This window comes from Danio rerio, chromosome 4, assembly GCF_052040795.2.
Source record: "Danio rerio strain M-AB ecotype USA chromosome 4, GRCz13ab, whole genome shotgun sequence".
Taxonomy (NCBI): Eukaryota; Metazoa; Chordata; class Actinopteri; order Cypriniformes; family Danionidae; genus Danio; species Danio rerio.
Window position 1 is genome coordinate 37359060 of NC_141024.2, and position 23441 is coordinate 37382500.

The 23441-nt window shown below is 38.0% G+C and overlaps 1 protein-coding gene, 1 long non-coding RNA gene and 1 pseudogene across 3 annotated transcripts in view; 2 read left to right on the forward strand and 1 right to left on the reverse strand.

Moving 5' to 3' along the window:
- The window catches only part of LOC141381693 (uncharacterized), an 835171-nt gene that overhangs the window by 492954 nt on the left and 318776 nt on the right, over positions 1–23441 (reverse strand). The window lies entirely within an intron of this gene.
- Positions 1885–23441, forward strand: part of LOC137491164 (NLR family CARD domain-containing protein 3-like) — a 24654-nt pseudogene continuing 3097 nt past the window's right edge. Inside the window, exons 1-8 of the transcript XR_015942539.1 lie at positions 1885–1926; positions 2550–2600; positions 6971–7075; positions 7628–7712; positions 8884–9079; positions 9628–11405; positions 20958–21131; positions 22162–22335. The product of XR_015942539.1 is annotated as an NLR family CARD domain-containing protein 3-like, transcript variant X1 (transcript). The remainder of the gene's footprint in view (positions 1927–2549; positions 2601–6970; positions 7076–7627; positions 7713–8883; positions 9080–9627; positions 11406–20957; positions 21132–22161; positions 22336–23441) is intronic.
- Positions 3227–4955, forward strand: LOC148680302 (uncharacterized). The gene is made up of 3 exons (XR_015942924.1): positions 3227–3286; positions 3606–3718; positions 4679–4955. It is a non-coding gene; the product is annotated as an uncharacterized LOC148680302 (long non-coding RNA).

Below are 23441 nucleotides of genomic sequence, written 5' to 3' on the forward strand. Positions count from 1 at the left end.
GATCAGACACTCTGATTAGTTTCTTAAAAACAGGGGTTTTCTACAGAGGTAGATACATGTTCCTCTGAATGACAAGGAGGCAAATCAGCTTCTAACGCCGAGAGGGTTATTTTACCTTTATCTAACTCTAGAATTTTAACACTTCACTCTGAATTACCACAACACTTGAAATTTAACACCAATGAATTTGCCGTGTAGTCTTCTCACTACATCTAAAAGTGTCTCCACAGATTGTGGTTCAGTCGTTCACAAGCATTAAAATGAGTAAAATATTATTCTAATAATGAAGAATATCTGGATAAGGAAAAGATTATAAGTGATACTATAAACCCTAAATGAACCCAGTTTACCTCTGCACACTACATCTGTGCCTTTAAATAATATATTCAGATTCATTTATTGTATTTCCACAAAACTCTTTCATCTTATCAAGAGGGAAAAGATGTATAATCATGAATCTTGTTCTCCTGCAGATCTAAATATCAAGGATAAATCATATAACAACATTTATATTAGAAAAATCCTATTTGCACATTTGTTTTCTTCCCACAGCAATAGTTTAATGAAACATTATGTTTTCCCAGAAGTTGTGTTCAGATATTTACAGAATCTTTTCTTAATAAAGGAAATAAAAGCCATTTTGCATGTCTCATCAGCTGGTTAAAGGATGACTAGAGGAAAATGAGCTGTGTTTCTGTTTTACTCTACTTTAACAAGCAGAAAACTTACACTGACCTATTATCGCATTGTTCTGAATATTTTGAGAAATGACGACAAAAAAGGGTGTCAAACATCGGTAAATGAGTGATCATTATATAATCAAAACCTTTCATTAAAGCTGTCCTGTTCTCATCTTACAACAATTTAGACAAGCTTTTTCAACCATTTCAAACACTGACTACTCTATATACAATCACAGCATCAATAAACACACTGCCTTAACGATGTATTTTAATCTATGTGAATAAAGACAGATTAACAGATATATTGATTAAATAGGAGAGTGATCACCAAACACCTTCACTAATAGACAGATAATACAGTTAAACTCAAATGAGGAGCTGCAAACAATAAACAATATACAAACTGCAAGAACTAGGGCGACACGGTGGCTCAGTGGTTACCACTGTCGCCTCATAGCTAGAAGGTAACTGGTTCGAGCATTAGCTGGGTCAGTTGGTGTTTCTGTGTGGAGTTTGCATGTTCTCCCAGTGTTGGCGTAGGTTTCCTCTAGGTTCTCCAGTAAGTAGGCGGTTCATTCCGCTGTGGTGACCCTTGATAAAAATCAGGGACTAAGCCAAAAAGAAAATGAATGAATGAACATTTCAGCAAAATGTAAAACTGTTTTGGCTTTAATCTAATGTATAAACACACTTATATTATTGAACAGCATCTGAGAGAAAATAATAATTCATCAGAGAGATCTTTAAGAGGTGTACTCATTTCCATTTCCATTTGTAATCTCATTTTATTAGTCCAACACTGCTTTAAATATTTTTCAGAGACCTCTTGGATTTATTTAAAATACCCTTTTCTCTATTCTCATATATATATATATATATATATATATATATATATATATATATATATATATATATATATATATATATATATATATATATATATATATATATATATATATTACACTATATATATATACTATTTTATACGTTTTCAATATTCCATCAACACACTCGTGCTCAGAGAAGCTGCACAGATATCTTCAGCTACAGTGATTTGTGTGTTGTCTTGAGGACACGCCCACAGTCAGGAGAGTCTCATGAATATTCATGTGAGTGTCACTCTGTGGAGCCAGTAATAATTCAGGATATACCTGTAGATCACACAGGTGTGTTTTAGTGAAGAGAAAGAGTGAAAGAGCTCAGATTGTGTTCCTGCTGCACAAGAGCGTCTGTACTTCTGCATGTGAGTTTAACACTTCAACATTACGCTGATTTGTGGAGATGACGAAGGGGTTTTATATGTGTGAGTGTAATTTAAATGTCTGATCCTGAAGATCAAATCCTCAAACACAGATTAAACACTGAGTCAAACACGCTCATTTAAACACTGTCTAAAAGCTTTATTTTTAATCCCTTTAAAGTGTTTGTTCTCTTCTATATCAGACTGACTCAATAGTGTCCAATAATTCAGCATTAAATATGACTCTAAACATTCAGAGTCACGACCTTCAGTTGAACAGGAAGAAAAGCTGCTCAAAACAACAAGCTGACCATCCTTAAACAACACTGCATTTAACCTTTGACCGTCAGAGTAACTCATTAACCAAATAGCCTCTTTAGTAGAGAGACATTTTAATACTCACTAAATCAACAATTGGCTGAACCTGAACTTCTCTTGATAAACTCTATATAACATGTATTTACCTTAAATCAAATGTGAAACAGCTGAGATGTCAGATCAGGGTTAAACCAACTGCATTCATGTTAAGGACTATATATATATATATATGTGTGTGTGTGTGTGTGTGTGTGTGTGTGTATGATTGTTTCCTGAAAGCTCTGCTAATGTCTGCATTGGTCTTTTAGCTGCAGTATGGCAGAGGAGCGAGTAAAGGACTCTCTCTCAGAGAAACACAGGTATCGACTCTGTTTTTACACCATTATTGTAACACTTTCTCTGATGAACAAAGACCAACAACAATGCACTTATTTGTGCTGCTATTGCCTGATCAAATGATCAAATGGGGGTACAATTTTCTTCTTAGCTGGTTCTTGGTGAAAAATGTTGGAGAACTACTGGTTTAAAGCCTGTTGTGTAGAGGTACAACTTGTCATTTGACTGTTGGTCATCAGTTGTAGTGCGAAAATGCTTAGTTTATATGGAGTGAGAAAGACCTTTGCACTCTTGTCTTGACATGTCTGAGAATATTAAAATAAGCCCCTCATCTGTCAGAACACAGTAAACACAGTAAGTGTATTTCTGCACACACACTATATTCTGCTCTTTCACTCTACTGAACTACATATACAATGCAGAAACTGTTCAGCTCAGGCTGATCTAAAGGGTTAAGCTGCACAGCAAATTCATCTGAGTTAAATTCTCGGTGTTGAAGCATTTCAGAGTAAAGTGTTGACGTTAAAGAGTTAGATTTTGATAAATTAATATAATAAGAGTTAGAATTTATTTTATTCAGTGCGAAATCAAGGAGTTATCTTTTCAACACTTGTTGGTGTTATTTCCAACATCCGGGAATTCATGCAGCCCCAGTCACTGAAGAATTTTCCAGCCGCCATTTTCCATCTGAGGTTTAGAACAGCAACTGGTGAGTCAAACTACCTAAATGTTGGTATTTTACTGACTTTCTTTAAGGAAATACAGTTGTAAACATATTGTTAAGTTAATACCTTTAGAATGGAGTGACAATTTTAATCTTCTGCGGTTCATTCATGGTCGTTTGTGTATCTAGCTTAACTGCATTACTATTGACTTCTTTTCAGGAATGTTTTATATATGCTCACGCATACATAGTGCATAAAAACATCAAATGTACATGTTTAACACATTTCTGTCACGCTTAATGCCATTTTGTGCGTTGTTACCCATCTGTAAAATAAAATCGACACTTCTCCTTTAATTCGAAGCAAACTAGCGAGGGAATCCCCGGAGCAGCCTAACGTTAGCTTACTCTGCCCGGATGCTAACAGCAACACAGGACGGTTTCCAAAAGCTCAGGAGAGTTTCTAAAACATATCTGGTGAGTAAATGAACATATGCTTACTTGTAAAAGGCTTCCTGACTAAAACATATGATTGTTTGTTATTCGTGTACGTTAATTTGGTTATTTTAAACACCGCGGACCTTTTAAACTGGTTCATTCGTGGCCGTCCATATACCGTTAGTTCATAGACTCGCGTGATAACGTACGCTTGAATTATATTAAGCGTTGACAACCATTAGAGTCGGAATGTTAACATTAATGTCTTTAAATGACCGCGTTTGCACTTTATCAGACATTTAACGTTACAGAAGTCTCCCGGAAGTTGCGGGACTAACGTTAACGTTATCCCGCAAATGCACAGAGACTCCCAGATGCCCAAGTAGATGCCCGCAAATGAATGATAATCTCCCGGAAATCGCGCGTCTCCCGCCCGGTCATTAAACACTTTGCACACCCCTCTCCACCGCATCCCTCCCAGCTCTTCAGGTACGTCGCGCGCAAGTCACCCCCACCGCTCTTTAGGTAACGTTACGTCGCGCGCAACTCATCCCATTGCTCTTTAGGTTCTCATCTCTCCCGCTACCTCCCGCAAATCAACTCTGTATCCCCCGAAAATGACTTTTCCCAACTCGGGATGTCTGACGTTAGTAAGTTAGGCTATTTCTGTAGTCAGGAACATCTTAGTCAAGCTTTTTCTCCCGCATGATATTGTGCTTAAAACTATAGGCTAAACTTAGCATGTACTGTACACAACATTTCCGTTTTATTAGTGCGTTGTAAACAGCCACCTGTCTGTAAAATTAATCAACTGATTCATATTTGAGCAGCCTAATGATGATACAGGTTTGATTTGTAGATTTATTATCAATAATCAACATCTAAATCAAAAGATATCTGAAAAAGTGTGAGGCATACTTTGTGATGTTCATCTCTCTTTTTTATCTGAAGGTTATGCATATGTGTTAGATACTAATTTTTTGTTGTTTTTTTTAACAGCCACAGTTCTCTATACAAAAACACAAGACCCTGTGACGGTGGCTGATTAGAGACGGATGGTGTATTTCCAGAGTTGGTGAAATGACCAAGCACACCTTCTTGGTCATATGTGGTGATAATAATGAAGGTATGTTTGATAAAGTTCTGTATTTGTTTCACAAGCTGAGAGGGTATTAGAGCATTAAAGAATAATGAATGACATGAAGGTGATAAGTTTTGTATTGTGGGTGAACTGTTACTTAAATAATGTTTTGCTCTTTACTTTGCACTTTTCCTCTTCTGCGTATCCTAATGTTTTAGATTATATTTGGACCCGAAACATCTGCTAGACTCCAGTAAAGGTGGCGTCAATACTGGACCTGAAAGGGCCTAACAAGTTGAATCTGGTAAAGAAACACGCTAGCGCACACACACACACACACACGCACACGCTTACAGAAAACTGTTGTTTATGAAGTTTATGGATATTTTTTACACTGTGGCCAATATTTTGGGGAAGTCAGCATCACTAAATGATATAAAAGATTTTAAGCTCCTCTAAATTTTGCTCCAGGTGTTGTGTTAAATTCAGGATTCTGGACAGACAGCTGGCTGTTTTTCCAGTTCTAGTCATAGTGGTTAACCTAATTGTTTTTGGAGATCCAACAGTGATGTATGTGTTTTTTCTACTTTTCCATATCCTGTCACCTCAACCAGCTGGGAGAGTCAAGTTGTGGATCATCATGAAGATTTTCAAAAGGTGAGTTTAGATTTCTTGAATGTTTTATTTACTTTAAATGTTCTTTTAAATACATCATAGAATTTGATAGCAATTTGTTTTCAAACATTTTTCTTAGTCATGCTGGAGTCTTGAAGAGTTCTTAGATGAGCATCACCCTATATCCTTGCATCAGGAACCACCAGACGAGCGATTAGCAGCTACTACATCGTCATGGATAAAAAGGTCATCCTGTGGCCGGGAAGCACTTCATTCACAGGACATGCTTGATGAGATTTCCTAGCTCCAGTTTGTTTTCACACAAGTTTACAGCATTTATACCTTCATTTAAACTGCTCTGTTTAATATGGAGGACCAAGGAAACACCAAAAGTGAAAGATTTGCACGCCAAGTTGTTTAAAATGTAATTTCAGAAGAAAACTATGAGTTCAGAAGTAAACTATGAGTGACGCTATATTGAACTTTCAAATTGCTCTGATAACACATCAAGTTTGGACCAAAGGACTGAAACAGCCTTTTTGAGCACTGGTCATACATATTTTGTTGATACTGTCTGTACTAATAAAACATTTAAAGCATATTTGACATTGTTGCATTTTAAAAACTGAATGAATTGTTGAAGTGGTGAATGTTTTCAAATAAATGTTTTTTTCTTTTGTAATTTACAGTCTATTTGACCTTTTTACCATATTTACACTCAAGAGAGTTGAATAAAATAACAATATATTACACCAGGCGGTGTTAAATATAGTTACATTTTTTAACTCTGCCCAGAGTTAAAATTAACCCTTACTTCGGTGTCAATGTGCCAACCCTTTTGAAAGTGTTGATTTAACTCTGTTTTGAGTGGACCCCATGAGACACTTTCAAAGTGTTGAAATTAACACCCATAGAGTTGTTTTGGGTCCCCATATTTTGCTGTGTGGTTTTATATTCACACATTCAAACTTTCCCCTTAATAATATAATTTCTTTAAAGTATTATTTGCAAAATGCAAACAGTGAATCATATTATCAGCTAATGACTATCAAAGTACAACATTGTTCACAGTCAAATAAACAGTGTTGATGTTGTTTTCAAGTCATGTTTGCATGCTAAATCGAATATTCAAAGTAACATGGTAAACAATATAGAGACTTCTAAATGAACGAATGTGTGAATATAAAACCAACTTTACCTCTATTAATGCTGCCATCTGATGATCAACAGGAAAAATTCTTTCCAACAGCACCAATCAAGACTGCATGATCAGATGCTGATATTGCTTCATTATAGGAAGTCATTGGGGTAAAAACAGCCACAAACTTAACAAAAGGGTGCCTCATTTGAACAATACACACAGATTGATACAGATATACATGTTAAACTTAGTGTGTAGTTCAGTGAAGGGAATTTTATTTATTTATTGTCTTTTCTACCTAGAGATTATATTAATGTTTTGTTTTTTATATTTAAGCCAATAATTAGTCTGCCCTTTTTTAAACTGAACAAACTCATGTTTGTCTGATAAACGCTTGTAAAGGAGACTGAAGTTTGTCCTGCAGTTTATTCCTCTGGTGTGTTTGTGTGTTCAGTGTGAGATCTGGATCATGTGTGTCCAGTTCTGTGTCTCTGAAGAGTGACCGGTCTAAAGGGAATCCACCAGTGTTCAGTGGGGAAACAGCATCATCTGCCCAACGGTATTGTGTGTTTTACATTATTGCTCACATGGAGTGTTTTGTGTAAATCCACAATTCAGTAGAGGGAGTCATTCCTGAATAAATCAGTTGTTTAAATGAATCAAATGACTTTAGTGATTCATAACGACATTTACAGACACCTGGCGTCTTATTCAGAGGATCTTTCAGTCAATATTAATATCATTTGTGGAGCATAAAAGATGTTTTGAAGAAGTTTATAACCATATTGTTGTGTAAATATATCTAAATAAAGGTGAAGCTTTTGAAGGTAAATGTACATGTGTTGTTTTGTAGCTAAAAGTGTGTGTAATAATGAACTGTAAATCAAACTTTCAAAGCTACTTTCTAATAATGACTTTGTGGTTGACAGGGCTTTGTAATGACAGAGACAATTGACTGAAATTTCTCAGCTAAACATAACTGAAAACTCAAAAACAAATCTCTCCACTGTCTCATTATGAGCACTACATGTATTATTTTCAGTGTTTGTCAGATATATCTGTATGTGTTTGCCTGTAAATGTGTAATTACAGTAGTTTTATCTGTTAACAGTGATGAATATGAGTCAGCAGATTCAGGAGACGAGACTCACAGGAGACACAAGAGCTTCACAGACAATCTCCAGTCAATCTTTCAGGTGGGATAAACTCATTTATTATAAACAAATAAAATAAAAATAGTTATTTAAAAATATACTGCTTAATTCAAATGTCGAGCAATTCATTTATTAAGGAATAATTGACTTCAGTTCATTGAATACTTATAAAATAATGCACAACTGTGATACTCGTGGAGTCTCCGTTTGTCACGGACTCGGTCCCAGTCACTCCCCTCGCTGGCCAGCAGAGGCCGCCATCTCCGGACTTCTTGCATTACATCATCCAATTACGCTGATTGTGCACACACCTGTCCTGAATCTAGCTTACGACCCACGTACCCTTTATAAGCCGCTCACAAACACTCAGTCAGTGTGAAGTCTTGTTTAGCCCCGGCCAACATTACTGAGCGGTATTCCCTGCCTGATTCTTCGTGTATTACTCCAGCCCGTTTCTGACTCTGCTTCGCCTTCTGCCTGCCCACGACCCAAGCCTGAAATACGGACTCTGATACTCGCTACCTGCCCATGATCCAAGCCTAATACACAGACTCTGGTACTCGCTGCCTGCCCACGACCCAAGCCTGATACACGGACTCTAATACTTTCAGCCTGCCTTTGATCAATGCCTGGTAAATCCCTCTGTGTCTGTTTAGCGCCAGTCTTGATACCTTTCAGACTATAGTTGATGTGTGTTGGCACTTTAGAGCATATTGTGTGTTTGAGTGAAAGCTTGACTAATAAATACTGCATAATGGATCCCTCCGTGTCAGTCTCCTCGTTACACCTCTGTGTGTATTATTTTCTAATAAATGAACAGATTAGTCAATTATTCTGCAAATCCCACCAAGTCATTTTTATGTAATAGATGTGCAAATAAGAATGGCTTGACTAAAGGCTGAGTTTGTGCTTTTGGTCAAAATCTAACAGTAGTCCAAATCTAGACTAGTCATCAATACAAAGATTAGACAGACTTCACACATGTAGTCATTCTGTAGCTGTCAAATAATGAACATCATTCAGCATTCATAAATGTGCTCAATGCCTGTCTGAATCTACTCCATCTGAAAACAACTGCACACCCTATAAAGCACAGTCCTGTAGTATAATGTTGAATAATGTATTTTCAGTTGTTCAGTAGTTTGTGCATGAACAGCTGTATACCAATGAGTGTTTTGGTTAAATGTTGATCTTCTCTTTTCTTCACTCATAGAATCTTGAGAGTAAAGTGATCAGATTTCTGAAGAATGAACTGGAGAAGTTTAAGAAAATCTTACAAGAAGAAAACAGACAAGAGTTTATAAAAGAGTTTAATGAGAACAGAAGCATTATCACAGAAGCAGCTCTTGATCTCACACTCTTCTTCCTGAGAGAGATGAAGCAAGATCAAGCTGCTGATACTCTCGTGGGTAAGAGACTCATGGATAGACCCACACGAACCTGCAGATTTACACAGAGATTTAGCCCATCATTGAGTCTATTTAGTTACCTGTGTGCATTTTTATTTATTCAGTTTTTATTTAATTTCAGTAATATTGTTGCCTAATATGAAAATGTTCATATGATTTATTTACAGTGCAGTTTGTAAAGTCATATTTTCTGTCCTTTAGTAGATCTGTTATATGAGAGACTTGTGCTTTGTTTGGCAATTAAGTGGATCTAATTTGATTTGTATTGTAAAGATTACATATTGTTGAAAATTATTATTTTACAAGTTAAAAAGGTGTTATTTTTTATTTATTATTTTATATATTTAGTTTTTATTTATGACAATCCCAAAGTTATGATATTCCCAAAATCATTCCACAGTAATCTGCAGATATTTTACAAAGTTCTCCTCAGAAATAGCAAAAAATGTCTGAAAGTTCTGTCTGGCCCTACTCATGGCGATCTGTCAGACTGACACTTACAAATAAGTCAAGACTAAACCTCTCTGTTTCTTTGCTCCTGTGTTTAGGCGAGCTGTTCTTCATTAATCAGTTTAAATGTAGCCTGAAGAGGAAATATCAAAGTGTGTTTGAAGGAATTGCTCAGCAAGGAGACTCCACACTTCTGAATAACATCTATACAGATCTCTATATCACTCAGGGTGCGAGTGAACAGGTCAACACTGAACATGAGATCAGACAGATTGAAGCTGCTTCCAGACGTCATCAGTCACTAGAGATACAGGTTGAATGCAAACATTTGTTTGAAGCAGCTGAACAAGACGAGCAGATCAGAACTGTCCTGACAAAAGGAGTTGCTGGCATCGGGAAATCAGTCTCTGTGCAAAAGTTTGTTCTGGATTGGGCTGAAGGGAAAGAAAATCAAGACATCAGCTTCATATTTCCTCTTCCATTCAGAGAGATGAACTTAAAGGAGAAAGAAAGACAAAGTTTAAAAGACCTTATAACTCAGTTTTTCCCAGAGACTAAAGGACTGAACCTTACAAGAAGCACACGATTCAAAGTCCTGTTCATCCTTGATGGATTGGATGAATGTCGTCTTCCTCTGAATTTTGCTGGTAATGAGACGTGTCGTGATGTATCTTCAGCAGTCTCTCTGGATGTTCTCCTGACGAACCTCATCAAGGGAAATCTGCTTCCTTCTGCTCTCATCTGGATCACTAGCAGACCAGCAGCTGCCAGTAAGATTCCTGCTGACTGTATCGACCGGCTGACAGAGATACGAGGATTCAATGATGCCCAAAATGAAGGAGTACTTCAGAAAGAGACTCACAGATCAGAATCAGGCCAGAGAAATCATTGATCACATTAAACAGTCAAAGAGTCTCTTTATTATGTGCCACATCCCAGTCTTCTGCTGGATTTCAGCCACTGTTCTCCAGAACATACTGAAACTGAAACACAGGGCTCATGCTGAAACACTGCAGGAATCTCCCAAGACTCTGACACAGATGTACACACACTTTCTCCGCTTTCAGATGCAGCAGAGCAGAAGAAAGTATGATGGAGAAAACACAGCAGATGTCTCCTGGGATCCAAAGCTCATCCTTTCACTGGGGAAACTGGCCTTCCAGCAGCTGGACAGAAACAATGTGATCTTCTATGAGAGCGATCTGAAAGACTGTGGCATTGACGTCTATAAGGCATCGGTGTACTCAGGCATGTGTACCCAGATCTTTAAGGAGGAGACGGGAATCATTCTTGGTACCATGTACTGCTTTCTTCACTTGAGCATTCAGGAGTTCATTGCAGCGCTTTATCAACATCTGTTTCTAGACAGAGAAAATAAGCATGGATTGTTTTAACAGATAAGCAAAAATAAAGTCATGACCGATTTCCTGAAGACTGCAGTGGACAAGGCTCTGGAAAGTGAGAATGGACATCTGGATCTTTACCTTCGCTTCCTTCTCGGTCTGTCACTCCAGTCTAATCGACAACTCTTACGAGGCCTGTTGACACAGCAGGATGACAGAGACCAGAGCAAAAATAAAATAATTGCCTACATCAAGCAGAAACTTAAAGGAAATCTGTCTCCAGAGAGATCCATCAATCTGTTTTACTGTCTGAATGAACTGAACGATCAAACTCTGCTGAAAGAGATTCAGTCTCACCTCAGTAGTGGAAGTCTGTCATCTGCTGACCTTTCACCTGCCCAGTGGTCTGCTCTGGTCTTTGTGTTGTTGACCTCAGAGGAGGAGCTGGAGGAGTTTGAGCTTCACAAATTCCAGAAATCAGACGAGTGTCTCATCAGACTATCAGCAGTCATCAAAACCTCCAAAAGAGCCTTGTAAGTCCTTATTTCTTTCATCTAAGAAATAGACATTAGCTGATATTAAATAATACAATACATCATTTTAATGAACATACACAATATTGATATTGTCGGCACTTTAAAATACTGTGAATAATTGATTATTATTTAATATTTCATTTCATTAATTACTCATTAAGAGTCAAAAATATGCTCGAGGAACACTCCTGATGGACATAGATCTGGGAAGTGGCAGGGCTATATAAATATATATATAGATGGGATAGTCCATAGTCCATAGATGGGAGGGGGCCGTGAAGACTCCTGCGGAAACAGCCAAGGGTGGCGAGGGATGACGAGGGGGCTTGGATGCAATTCCAATTAACTACTTGACTGGTGGAGAAACAAAGTCTAGAAGTGAGGAAAAAGAGCAGGGAATGTGGCTGGGTCATGCCCTCTCCCTTGAGTAGATGTGGGTTGATGGTTGGCGAGAGTCATCTGGGCTTCTTTGAGGTGCCTTACGTATGTATGTCTTGAAGGCATCGGATGACCACCTTCCCAGAGTCTGGATTTGTTGTTGTAAAAGCCCTTTGTGTTTATGTGCTTTATGAAGGCTGAAAAACAGCATTGATACGTTTAGGGCCGTATCTGAGTCCACTAGGTACTTTCAGAGGTGCATCCAGCTCTGTGAGCTCATAAACTGACTGAGCCGAGCCCAGTTTGATGAACTTTTTCTTAGTGTCGGCTGGAAGATTTCCCCCAGGACTCCCAACATGAGGAGTAGGTCACAATCACGCCCCCACAAGAGGAAGCTTCTGATTGGTTAACCCTCTGGGGTCTAAGGGGGTTTTGGGGTTCTGCAGAAGTTTGGACATGCACTGACATTTGTGTTGTTTTCAGTATCTTAAAAACATATAAATGGATAAAGTGTGATAACACTGTAAACAGCACAAGTTAGGCTACAATAATACCTAAGCAGCATGTTTGTATGTGTTTGTGTTTTTGAGAAAGAAACGTTTATGCGTGGTTAGTGAAAAACTAAAATTTTGAAGTCACTGAAAGGCCACGAAACACACAGAGAACATTTGTGCACAAGACTTTTGAGAACTGGATCTTAGAGTCTAGTGTTTTTGCTTTAAAATCGTGTGAGAATCATCTTGTTCACTTCCTCACAGAAAACAATATAATGAATTAAAATTTCTAAGTCACTTTTTAAGTGAAATTGGTTTATGCGAGAAGGCGTGAACTATCATTACTATGCAGTGAGTCACACCTGAGAAGACAAAGACCTGCATAATGAGCTGAATAATGAGCCATCAGACAGGTATATGACTAGGAGGGAAGAGTTTCAAGAAGGAATCAGAAAAAAGTTTATATACTTTTTGTTTGCATGTTTATTTAAAATATATTATTCACACAAAATAACTGGAGATACACTTGTGAGAGTCAGTACACTCAATAAATCTCTGCAAACTTTTAAACTTACACATAGCAAATCTACTGATTTATTTATTTATTTATTTTGTAAATAAAGAGTTTAGTTGCAAAAGGAGATATTTCCATTTTAAGAAATGTTGGTTATTTGACATTATTATTTACGACATCAACAGTCAAGTTCATTCACAATTTTATACATTAAACTATTAAGCTCAGTGAAGTCCAGGAACACAATATTCTTCAAACCCAGGATATTTTTTATTTAACTTTATGTCTTTAAATTGTTTAGAAATAAGTCATAAATCATGCCAAAATGCAACATATTATCTCAACATTGTCAAACACCTTAAATTGGTTAAAAAACAATACATCATTAATATATGGAATAGTATATACAAAGATTGATTAATAATAATACGATTCTGAGTTAGTTTTGGTATTCTGATATTAGAGCAATGATATTTTAAAGAATGATGATTAATCCATATGTGATAATGAAATCTTTTTTCAGCAGCTTTTGGCGCAAGTGATCATCCTCTCACTTGGTATTCACAGTAATTATTTAAAGAATAAACTTACAAAGGACACTTAGAAATGTAGTCTTGCAGACAGGTATCCTGTGATGAGGAGGGGCGCAGGAAAAAGGCAGTATTTCACTGTAACCCCTGGCCTTCTTCTTGACATCAGCGGAGACTCACAGACGCAGGATTATTTGAACCTGGTCCGCTTTTGTAGCGTTTTTATAAACTTTTGTGAAGTTGAAGGCGACATCTTCATCTAACAGTTTGTTGTCATGACACAGACCATCATTACTCGCATTACTGAGCAAACTCGGAGCACATCTTGTCTACTTTCTACTGTCTAGCTCTCTTTGCCACTAGTCCTTTAATTCTGTTGTTTTCAGATCTGGAAATGTACATATGAAGCGCGCTTACTGAGAGGTGGGACCACGCTGCTGTAATGAGGCGATATAGGAGAATCCGTACAGTCCTTACTTTTACACGGATTACATAAAAAGAGATCATTTGTTTTCAACTTGAATTGGTTAATGCAAAAGTAGACATATTAAGCTTTATATAGATATCAGAAATCATCATCTTTGTTGACTATTTGCCGAGTTTCCTTTCATTTTAGTGACGTGTTTTTCTGATCACAGTCTGCACGCGTCTTCAGACACTTGTAATATCAATGCCTCGTGGGCGTGGTCGCATTAAAACTAATGAGATCAGACTGAGAATATAGACATAGCGTTGATTTCATACTGATTACTTAATCAAGCAATATAAAGTATTGCTGACTTTGTTTTCAACATGCATAGCTGCGTTTAAAAGTAGACACTTTAAGCTTTCTAGAAATACATTTCTCATATGTGTTCGTTTTGTATTCGTGGAGTTTCAGCGCATTTTAATGATGCATTTCTAAAACCAGTTCACGGAGAGAGAAAAGACAGAATGCCTACTCTGTTGTTTTCCTTATTTTGCAAAAGCACACACGTTTGTTGTTGTTGTACACGACAAAAAGTAGACACATAACAGATTTGATTGATGTATTGATCTCATTTGTACGATCAAAACTGAAAGTGTAATTTAAGTTCATTTCAGCAGTTTGACGCCACCACACGTCAAAACGCGTATACGCAGTCTTCGACCCCAGAGGGTTTATGCGGCGCGAATGTCCGCTGAAGTTCAGACTTTCAAACTCAAGCAATGGGTGCCATTCACGCCACGCCATTCGCGTGTATCGCGCCGCAGGATGTCTATTCATACATTTTCACTGACTTAACATGTAAATCACTCGTGCGTTCTGCGTCTGGTGTGAACGCAGCATTACATTCTGTAAAAGCGGTCGGTGGGCAGAGCCCATAGCTGGACACAAGCTGTGCTCTCTCATCACGCATGCATGCCGTGACATCGCAAGCAGACTCCTATAGAGCTAGCACTTGATCATGCGCCAATCACGAGCACAATCAGCCAATCAAAACGCAGCTTAGGTCTGCGGTACATTGAGTCTATTGACTGGTTTCATTCTGTTCAGATAGAGAGAAAGGTCACATGCTTTGCTTTCCGCCTTATGCCAGTTAGTTTTGTGTGCGTCAATGATGAGAAACCACACACACACACACACACACACACACACACACACTCCCATGTAAAAGACGGTACCTATTATTCAAGTGTGATGGACATTAAAGAACTTTAAATGGGGTTCAAGTCTCCGTGTCCTTACCGGCACTCCATGGCGACGATTTTGTCTGAAACGGGTACAACTGTCGACTATACAGACATCTTTTTGATCCATCCATGCGTGATCATAGGGAGAACCAGATGACCAATAATTCTTGGCTAGAAGTTGCAACAGCAGTAGGAGAGGAGGAAAGTTTTAGAAAGGTTTGGAAAAACCTGAGGGATAAGTTTGTTAAAACACCAGCAGCAAAAAAGGCCATGGCAAAAGTAGAGTCCCTTGTGGTTTTAATATTACAGCATATGTTTTTCAACCAGTCATCGGTTTTACACTGATGCATATATTACAATTTTGAATTTAAAACAATTTACAAGTTAAAACTCTAACTAGAATGCCCTTGTGTCAATGATCTGTTTGCTCAATAAAGAAAGACAGAGTTTCTTCATCCTGCAAAGTTGGATCAGCTATGATGGGGTGGAATGTGGGATTGAAATGTTGATGTTAGTTCACAACATCTCAAAAGCCAAAAAGGCTAGTGTGGATATGGCATCAAGGGTGTGGGCTGTACAGGTATGAGTGGAAGTGTGTTTTTGCAAAGAGTGTGAAAGCATTAGGAGTGGATGAGAGGGTGATGTGTTGAATGAGGGCAGTTTATGAAGTCGGCAGTCATGAACTCTAAAATGAAAAAAACAAGAGAGAATCAGAAATTAAATCTTTACAACATGGTGCATGTACAGCAGACATAATTAATCGTTTTAGCTGATATTCATGCGAGGTGTCTTCATAAGTGCATGGTCAACTGTGAATGGAAGCGCCTTTGTTAATGCATGTTACAATAGCTTTGATGTCAGGATGTGCAAGGGTTGTAGAAGTGGGCATTCGTCTCCCTGCAGGGTGGCAGATGGATGGAGAGCTGAGGATATGAGGTGTGTCTTGGCCAGTGGTCCTGGAACAGGGTTTCCACGTGGTCTTAAAGTCTTTAAGTCTAAAATTGATGTCCATGTAGCGCTACATCTAATGCTCATTTAAATTCCTTCTTGTTGTTGTTGCTAGGTTTTTGGGGTGTTGTAGTTCTTTATTTCACTAGTCCAATTGTAATTAGCAGTATTGTAACTACAAATGAGGTCAACTTGCAATAGCCAATCAGCTTTCTGTTATTGACTCAGTCCGCGTGGCAAATGTGACATCATCGCTGTGTTTGCGGAGGTTCAATGTGAGGGCCCGCGTCATGATTTCAGCTGGCGGAGTATGGCAATATCTCACTGTCGTAAGAGCAGTTTTAAAAGTCAGGAACTCATTCATGTATTAAGAGAGGATGAATCTCTTTGCTCACGCGCCGGTTTCCTTTGTTCATGGACTAAACTGCTCGCGAGCTTTCAAAACACGGCTGCTCACGTGCGAATGATCTGCTCTCGCTCCGTCGGATAATACCGAATCTCAATTTTTGTGTCTTGTGTTTCCTCCTCCTTTCGTGCTTTTGCTCTCCAGAGATGCTTCAGCATACTGTAGTATTAATAGTAGAATAGTGAACTGATAAAATGAAATACAGTGTAGTTTTACTACAGTAAAGTGTGGTGAATTGTAGTATAATATACCCTATATTGTTAAAAAACTGGGTAATTTGTTTATATTACACTTGTTGTGTTACCATAGCAACACTAGTATTGCCACAACAGATCAATTGAAGTACTTTACTGTACTTTACAAAACACTGTACAGCAGACACTAGTTCACTTTGCTTTAGTTGCCATGATGAAATAGGATAGATTGTGAAATTTATTTGAAGAGTGAATAGTGCATTAGGCTATAATACCTTATCAAGTTTTTTCCCTTTCTATCACATTTACTTTTCTGGTTGCATTAGTTATATTTAAACGTTTATTTTATTTGATTAGTATGGTGCACCTTTTGGATGTTTAATAAATGTTTTTAAAATTAAACTATTGTCTGAGTTTTTAAGTGTTAGAAACTGAAAATTTTTCTTCATATTACACACAGCTAAAAAAGTTACGGTTTATTAGATTAAAAATGTAATATGTAAGACTATTTTAGTATTTTGGTTGTTGGTAATAAATAGTGTACTAATATAAATCATATCGAAAAGCTCGAAAAGAAGCAGGAACAGTGTACTGAGAGCGCACAAGATAATTTGTCCTGAGCAGTGCATATTTGAGATGGAGAAAATTTAAGCTTTTCTTGCTCAGTTTTGTCCACAAACAGAGAAAATCGGTGCACGAGCAAAGAGATTCGCTCGCTCGTATTACATGAATGCGCTCTTGAATTGTAATACTGCGCTCACTACTGCGCTCACTACATTTGTCAGTGAAATAACGCCATAGCGGAGCTAATGAAATTTTTTAAGACTCAGATGATCAATTGTGCCGCTTTTGAGTTGAGTTGGATATAAAACAGTTTGAAGAGATTTTTTCTGAAACAGGTACGTCTGTGCTGACATCTTTATGATCTGTCCATGTGTGATCATAGGGAGAACCAGATGACCAACAATTCTTGGCTTGAAGTTGCAAAATCAGTGGGAAAGGAGAAATGTTTTTGTAAAAGTTTGGAAAAACCTGAGAGATAAGTTTGTTAAAAGAAACAAATAAAGAGGCCCCCAAAACATATTCAATGATATTAATGATTCTCTTTTTATTCATCTGATTTTACGGTCTCTTTCTTTAGACCGCCCCCTGTCATTTAAATAAATATCTCAATGGCGTACGCCTCAAGTATAAAAGCCTGATTTTGCATTTTCTCTCGTGTGTTACATGAGAGCTTCAATGCTTGAGGTGTTGAATGTTTTTCACTAGCTGGGTAGAACTCTTTTCATTAGTTCAATGGCTATCAGATCAGATGTGGCAGAGTTTTATTATTATTATTTATTATTATTATTATTCTTATTATTATTATTATTATTTATAAATTTTAAATATGTCAACTGCCAACATCATTGAAAAACTATGTAACCACTTAGTAGGAACTGTGTGAATGTAATGCTTATCATGGACTTTTACTGCATCTATGATAAGTAACATCACGTTTGGAATCTGAAAATGATTGAAAAACCTCGATCATATCTGGCCCGATTCATTCACAAAGTCTTTGCACTCAGTCCATTCATGAAACTGTCCAGAGAGAAGGCTGGACGGACTCAAGTTTGGAAAGCTCATTGGATGGTGACACTTCTCCTTTCAGCTATTGGCTCCTTGGAGTATCAGTCAGAGTGCAAAAAGTCGGCGGCCATTTTGTTGACCAAAATCGCTACAGTGTTTATGCCTGAAGGACCGGCTCCACGCGCTCCAGCAGCTGGTTTGGATGATAACATTGCGCCCTTCCATGGTTGTTTATCAACGAATGGATATGTTGTGGACTAATGTTTGTGGATTAGATTGCCTGGTCATTGCAATCAAACTACTTCAGCTGTCAGAATGTTATGGATCTGTGGACAGGCGGGAGGCTGAGAGGTGAGTTCTTTGTTGAAATCATTCTATTCACGCTGGTCTCGTCTTTCGAAATCTTTATAAAAAGTTTAGTCTTTGTTGGAGTGAAGTTATCTAGTGAGGCTTCCCTTTAAAGCATGTACGTTATCGAAAGTGGACCGCTAGGAGAGCAGTGAGAGTTCGGCTTCATTACAATGGCTTGGATTTCCGGTGTCTTGAGTTTAGTTGGAGTTGTGGATTGCATTGTGTGGGGCAGTTGGAGCAGAAGTTGGAAGAGCTGTTGTGCCGGCGGGAATTCAGGCTTGATTGCTGGCGAGGCAGCGGCTGAGGTTTTGGGGAGAGCGGGGTTCTGGCTGAAGTTGTTGTTGTTTGTTTGTTTGTTTGTTTTTTCCATGTCAAATGTAAATGATGCTGAAGCGTAGGTTAAATGCTGGAGCATTTGTAGAGGAAAGCATTCTTCCAAAATGAAGATAGAGCAGTAGGGAGAAAACGATCCATTTATAGTAAACTAGAATCACTCTGATTGGATTATTACTGATTACAGATGAGCAGCCAGCAGTGCTCAATCACATCACGTGCTCCTCTCAAAATTAGTTTATGAAGCTTCACTTAATTTAGAGTAACTCTACCACTGCTGCTTTTCTGCTGTTATTAACCCTTTTGCTGGTGGGTTCAAAATATTCTGGATCCAGGAGTCAGTTTTTTGAGGTGACCATTATTTTAGAACATTCACTCTTAATGTTTCCATGACGAAGCATCATCAGCAGTTCATTCATCAGTTACTCTCTAAATACATGCAAGTGAGTGTCTGATGAACTTAAAGTAGATTCAACTTTATAGTTACTTTCACCATGTGTATCTGATATGAATTAAACACATCAGCAATTTATATTTGAGTGGATTGTTGGACTTCAAAAAGACTTTCTTGTGTTTCACAAGCTCTAAATGTTTTGTTTTACTAGTGCTTGTTTGTATTTCATTGTTACGTCCCGACCAGTCTAGGGTTGGTGGGAACAATAACAAGTGTAAAAAAAACAAAGAAATAAACTCAAATACTCAATTTAGGGGTTTCCCCTTCTCCTGTCCCTACTCACAATAATCACAACACTGATCAAGTAGTAACAATATTTATTATTTCCTTAGACAACAAAGATAGAAGCATCTCTTCGGAAGGGAATCCAGGCCAAAATAATAAACAAAAAGACAGCTAACTTGCGGGGAAATAATTCTAACTTACCTGCTCAAATAAAAGTACCCCAAATAAAATTACAGCAAACTTCCCTTTCTCCCTTGCTACCAAACCAGGAGAAAACGTTTTAAAGTAAATGGCGATTCCCAACCTACCGCTTCTGTTTCTAACCAAAAATAATATATATAAATATTTAATCAGAAAAGCCAATAGATTCAGATTTAACAGAGAGCCGTTTTAGAAAATAATTAAATTGTCAGTAACAGAAATCAATCAATTCACACCAAGTCAACCAACAGTTTGGGGCAGGAGATAGGAGACGCTCGGAACAACGGCGGCGGCGGCGGCAGCGACGACGACGGAGATTTGCGACCTGCACCGAGCAGAAAGATCTCCCCATTGTTTCTCTCCTCCAGCTTATATACGCTCCCACACGCAACACGGCTGGACCGCAATCAAGCGCAGCTCTAGAGGGAGGGGGAGAGAGAGAGAGAAAGCTGCGCATGCTCCACAGCGCACAACACAACATCAGCTCCAAATGCATAAACAAAACACAAATCTGTATATATATATATAATAAACAAACAAATAATTAATACGTTCTAACATCATGTAAATGTTTATCTAAAACATAAAATAAGCATTAGGCAGTTAAAACGCTGCATAATTGTGATGATATGACGCGTCTTTCTCTGGCTCAGCACCAGCCAACACACCTGCTGTTGAACTCCCTTCTTCCTCATCTCTGTCTATGAGCGCTGAACTCTGTATCAGTGAGTGAGAGAGACCGTGTTCACTCCGCTCTGCACTGACTTAAGGGTTTTTTTTTAATGAGCAAATGTTCCCGTGTCGTGCGACACAACAAATCAATCATAAAATCTGTTGGCAACTCTTGGAGTAATTGATTTTTATCGATTTAATCAATTCACTTTTGCAGCTCTAATACAAATATCTGACATTTCTCAGAACATGATCCAGCCAGATCCTGCTCAAATTAAGCTCTGATTTATATACATTTATATATTTATAATGTCCCGCTGGGCAGCAACTTGCACAACTTTTTTTGAAGTGTTGTAAATGAAGCACACTGGGACGAATGTCCTCATGTGCCCAATAGCAAGGAGCCAGCCAGCAATCACAGAGGGAAACACTCCATGGCAACTCTGCTGTAACTTTCACTTATTGGAAAATGTTTCTCTGCCTGCGTTATGTTCAGCTGATGTCCCGCCCCCTAGAGCCATATACCCCACCGTGATTGGTGGGCTCGTTCAGCTCCACACACAACACTGTAAAGTGCCGTACATATCAAACTCAACATCAATATTGTGTTTGTCCTCTACACAGACTACAGAGCTGTAATCTCACTGTTCAGTGCTGTGAGAGTTTGTCTTCAGCTCTACAATCCTCAAACTGTGTGCTGAGAGAGCTGGACCTGAGTAACAATGACCTGCAGGATTCAGGAGTGAAGAAGCTCTCTGATGGACTGAAGAGTCAACACTGTAAACTGGAGACACTGAGGTAAATACTCTTCCACTCAACAACAACTACAAAAAGAGAGTTACATATTGGTTAAACAAATATGGGAAGCCCCTTTCCCCACTCAGTGTGTTGGCAGATGGGCAATTTTTTATAGGTGTGATTTTATTCATTTCTATACAAGTCTCTGTGTGTGTAGACAAATGCAGTCAAAAGCATTACTGAGTAAAATGCAAAACATGTGTAAAATACTTTTAATATACAGAACTGTATGACTGTATTTAAAGAGTATTTAGATGAATTGTCTATAAATTCTGTACTCATATTTTACATGTTCATATTATATTGTTGTTTATATCTGCATTTGTTTATTTTAAAGGTTTATTTAAGAATTTGTCAGATGTTCTGGCAATCCTGTCTAAATAAATAAATAACAGTGATGAAGACAAAGTGAACCCTGTGGGGTCTGTAGGGTTTTGGGCCCTGGTGAGGTTTTGAGCTGCTCTGATGTTTGGACAGTTTACAGTTTTCCTGAAAACATATAAACGTCTCATCACAGTCTTATTATCTAAACTGAAGAAGTGTCTTGGCCTTGTTAACATTTGGACTCAAAGGTGGATTGACTACAGCTCTAGTGACTGTCAGACAGGAGACAAAGACACCAAGAAATTGAGTTTGTGTGTGTTTAGTTTATTTACATTATTGTCCACAATATAATCTAAATATGATCTAAAGATAAATAATGGAAATCAGCTCATTTTCAATTACACTTTATACTTCAAGATTTCCTTCTGAGCTCAAATGTGTCTTATTCCTCACAGCAGACTTTACAGCTTCATGTGATGTCTTATGAACTATTGCTCTGTACACTTCTACAGATGATGTCGAGTCCTTATCAGCAAACACACTCAACATGCTCTATATCAGAGCTCGATCAATAAGGAGAGCTGATCAGGATGTGTGTGTTCATCACTGCTGTTGACATGAGCAGAAACAGCAGTCAGCATCTTCACAACACAAAGAGATGTGTGATTGTCCAACTGTGTGATGTGGACTATTGCTGTGTTTGTAGATTGTCTGGCTGTATGGTGACAGAGGAAGGCTGTGGTTTTCTGTCTTCAGCTCTGACTTCAAACCCCTCACACCTGAGAGAGCTGGATCTGAGCTACAATCATCCAGGAGATTCAGGAGTCAAGCTGCTCTCTGAACAACTGGAGGATCCAAACTACACACTGGACAAACTCAAGTATGTGGAGCAGCACTGCCTTTTTTATTGTGAATACAGATACTTTGATACTTCACTGCTCTTCTAGTGTCCAGATATTAATCAAAGCTGTTAAATATGTCAGTGCACTGGGGCAGTTCTCACATTAAGCGTGATATTATATCTCATATTAACACTGTACAGTTTCAGCATTGTAGTTGAGCAGTGAAACTTGTTCTCTACATTTCTGCTGAAGAACTGTACAGTATCAGGTCAGAGATGTGTGTGTACTGTTCTCCAAATACGTCCTGTGTATACTTTAACAGCAAGTTAAACTCTCCCTCATGAACTTCACAGACACAGAATGTCCTTTATCACACTTTAATAAGGGCGGAGTAAAACTATAAACAGGAAGAAAATAAACAATATCAATTTACATTCACAATGTGGACATAACAAAGATGTTTCTGGCAAATATCTCACATATCTTGTAATCTGGCTCTTTTCTGCTTCTAAACTAACATGAACACAAAATATCAGGCAATAAAAGTGATCAGCAGACAGTGATGCTGGTTCTGATATAGTCCAGTGACAATCACATGTTGAACAAACTCAAATAAAGCAAATGACAAAAAACTCCTAAACTAATCCTTTATAACTGAAGTATTATGAACAATAAACAGAACACAAACCCACCAAGCTTCCAAAGGGCGAGGAGGACTGCAGATTGGTTTGGATTCACTGCTCTCCAACTTAGCAATGTTTGGAGATGATGAAGAGGCATTTGACAGAAGATGAAGATCTCCATCATATTTCAAGTCATTAAACACTGAATTCTGCTTTATTATTGTGCTGCGCTTTTGTCAATTGATCATTGAATGAATCCTTCAGTCTTTATATCTGTCTGTTTCTGTGTTTCCATTCTGTTTTCTGTTTCCACATCTGATCTAAAAGCTCTGTGTGTCATTCAGAAGCTGATTTGACAGCTCCACACACACTCATGTTGTTTTACTGCAGTTATTAATGCACTGAGATCAGCCAATCACAATCCAGCATTCAGCACACACTCCACATGTCTTATTGTGTGTGTGTGTGTGTGTGTGTGTGTGTTTGTGTGTTATAAACTGATGTTTGTGTACTGACTGAAT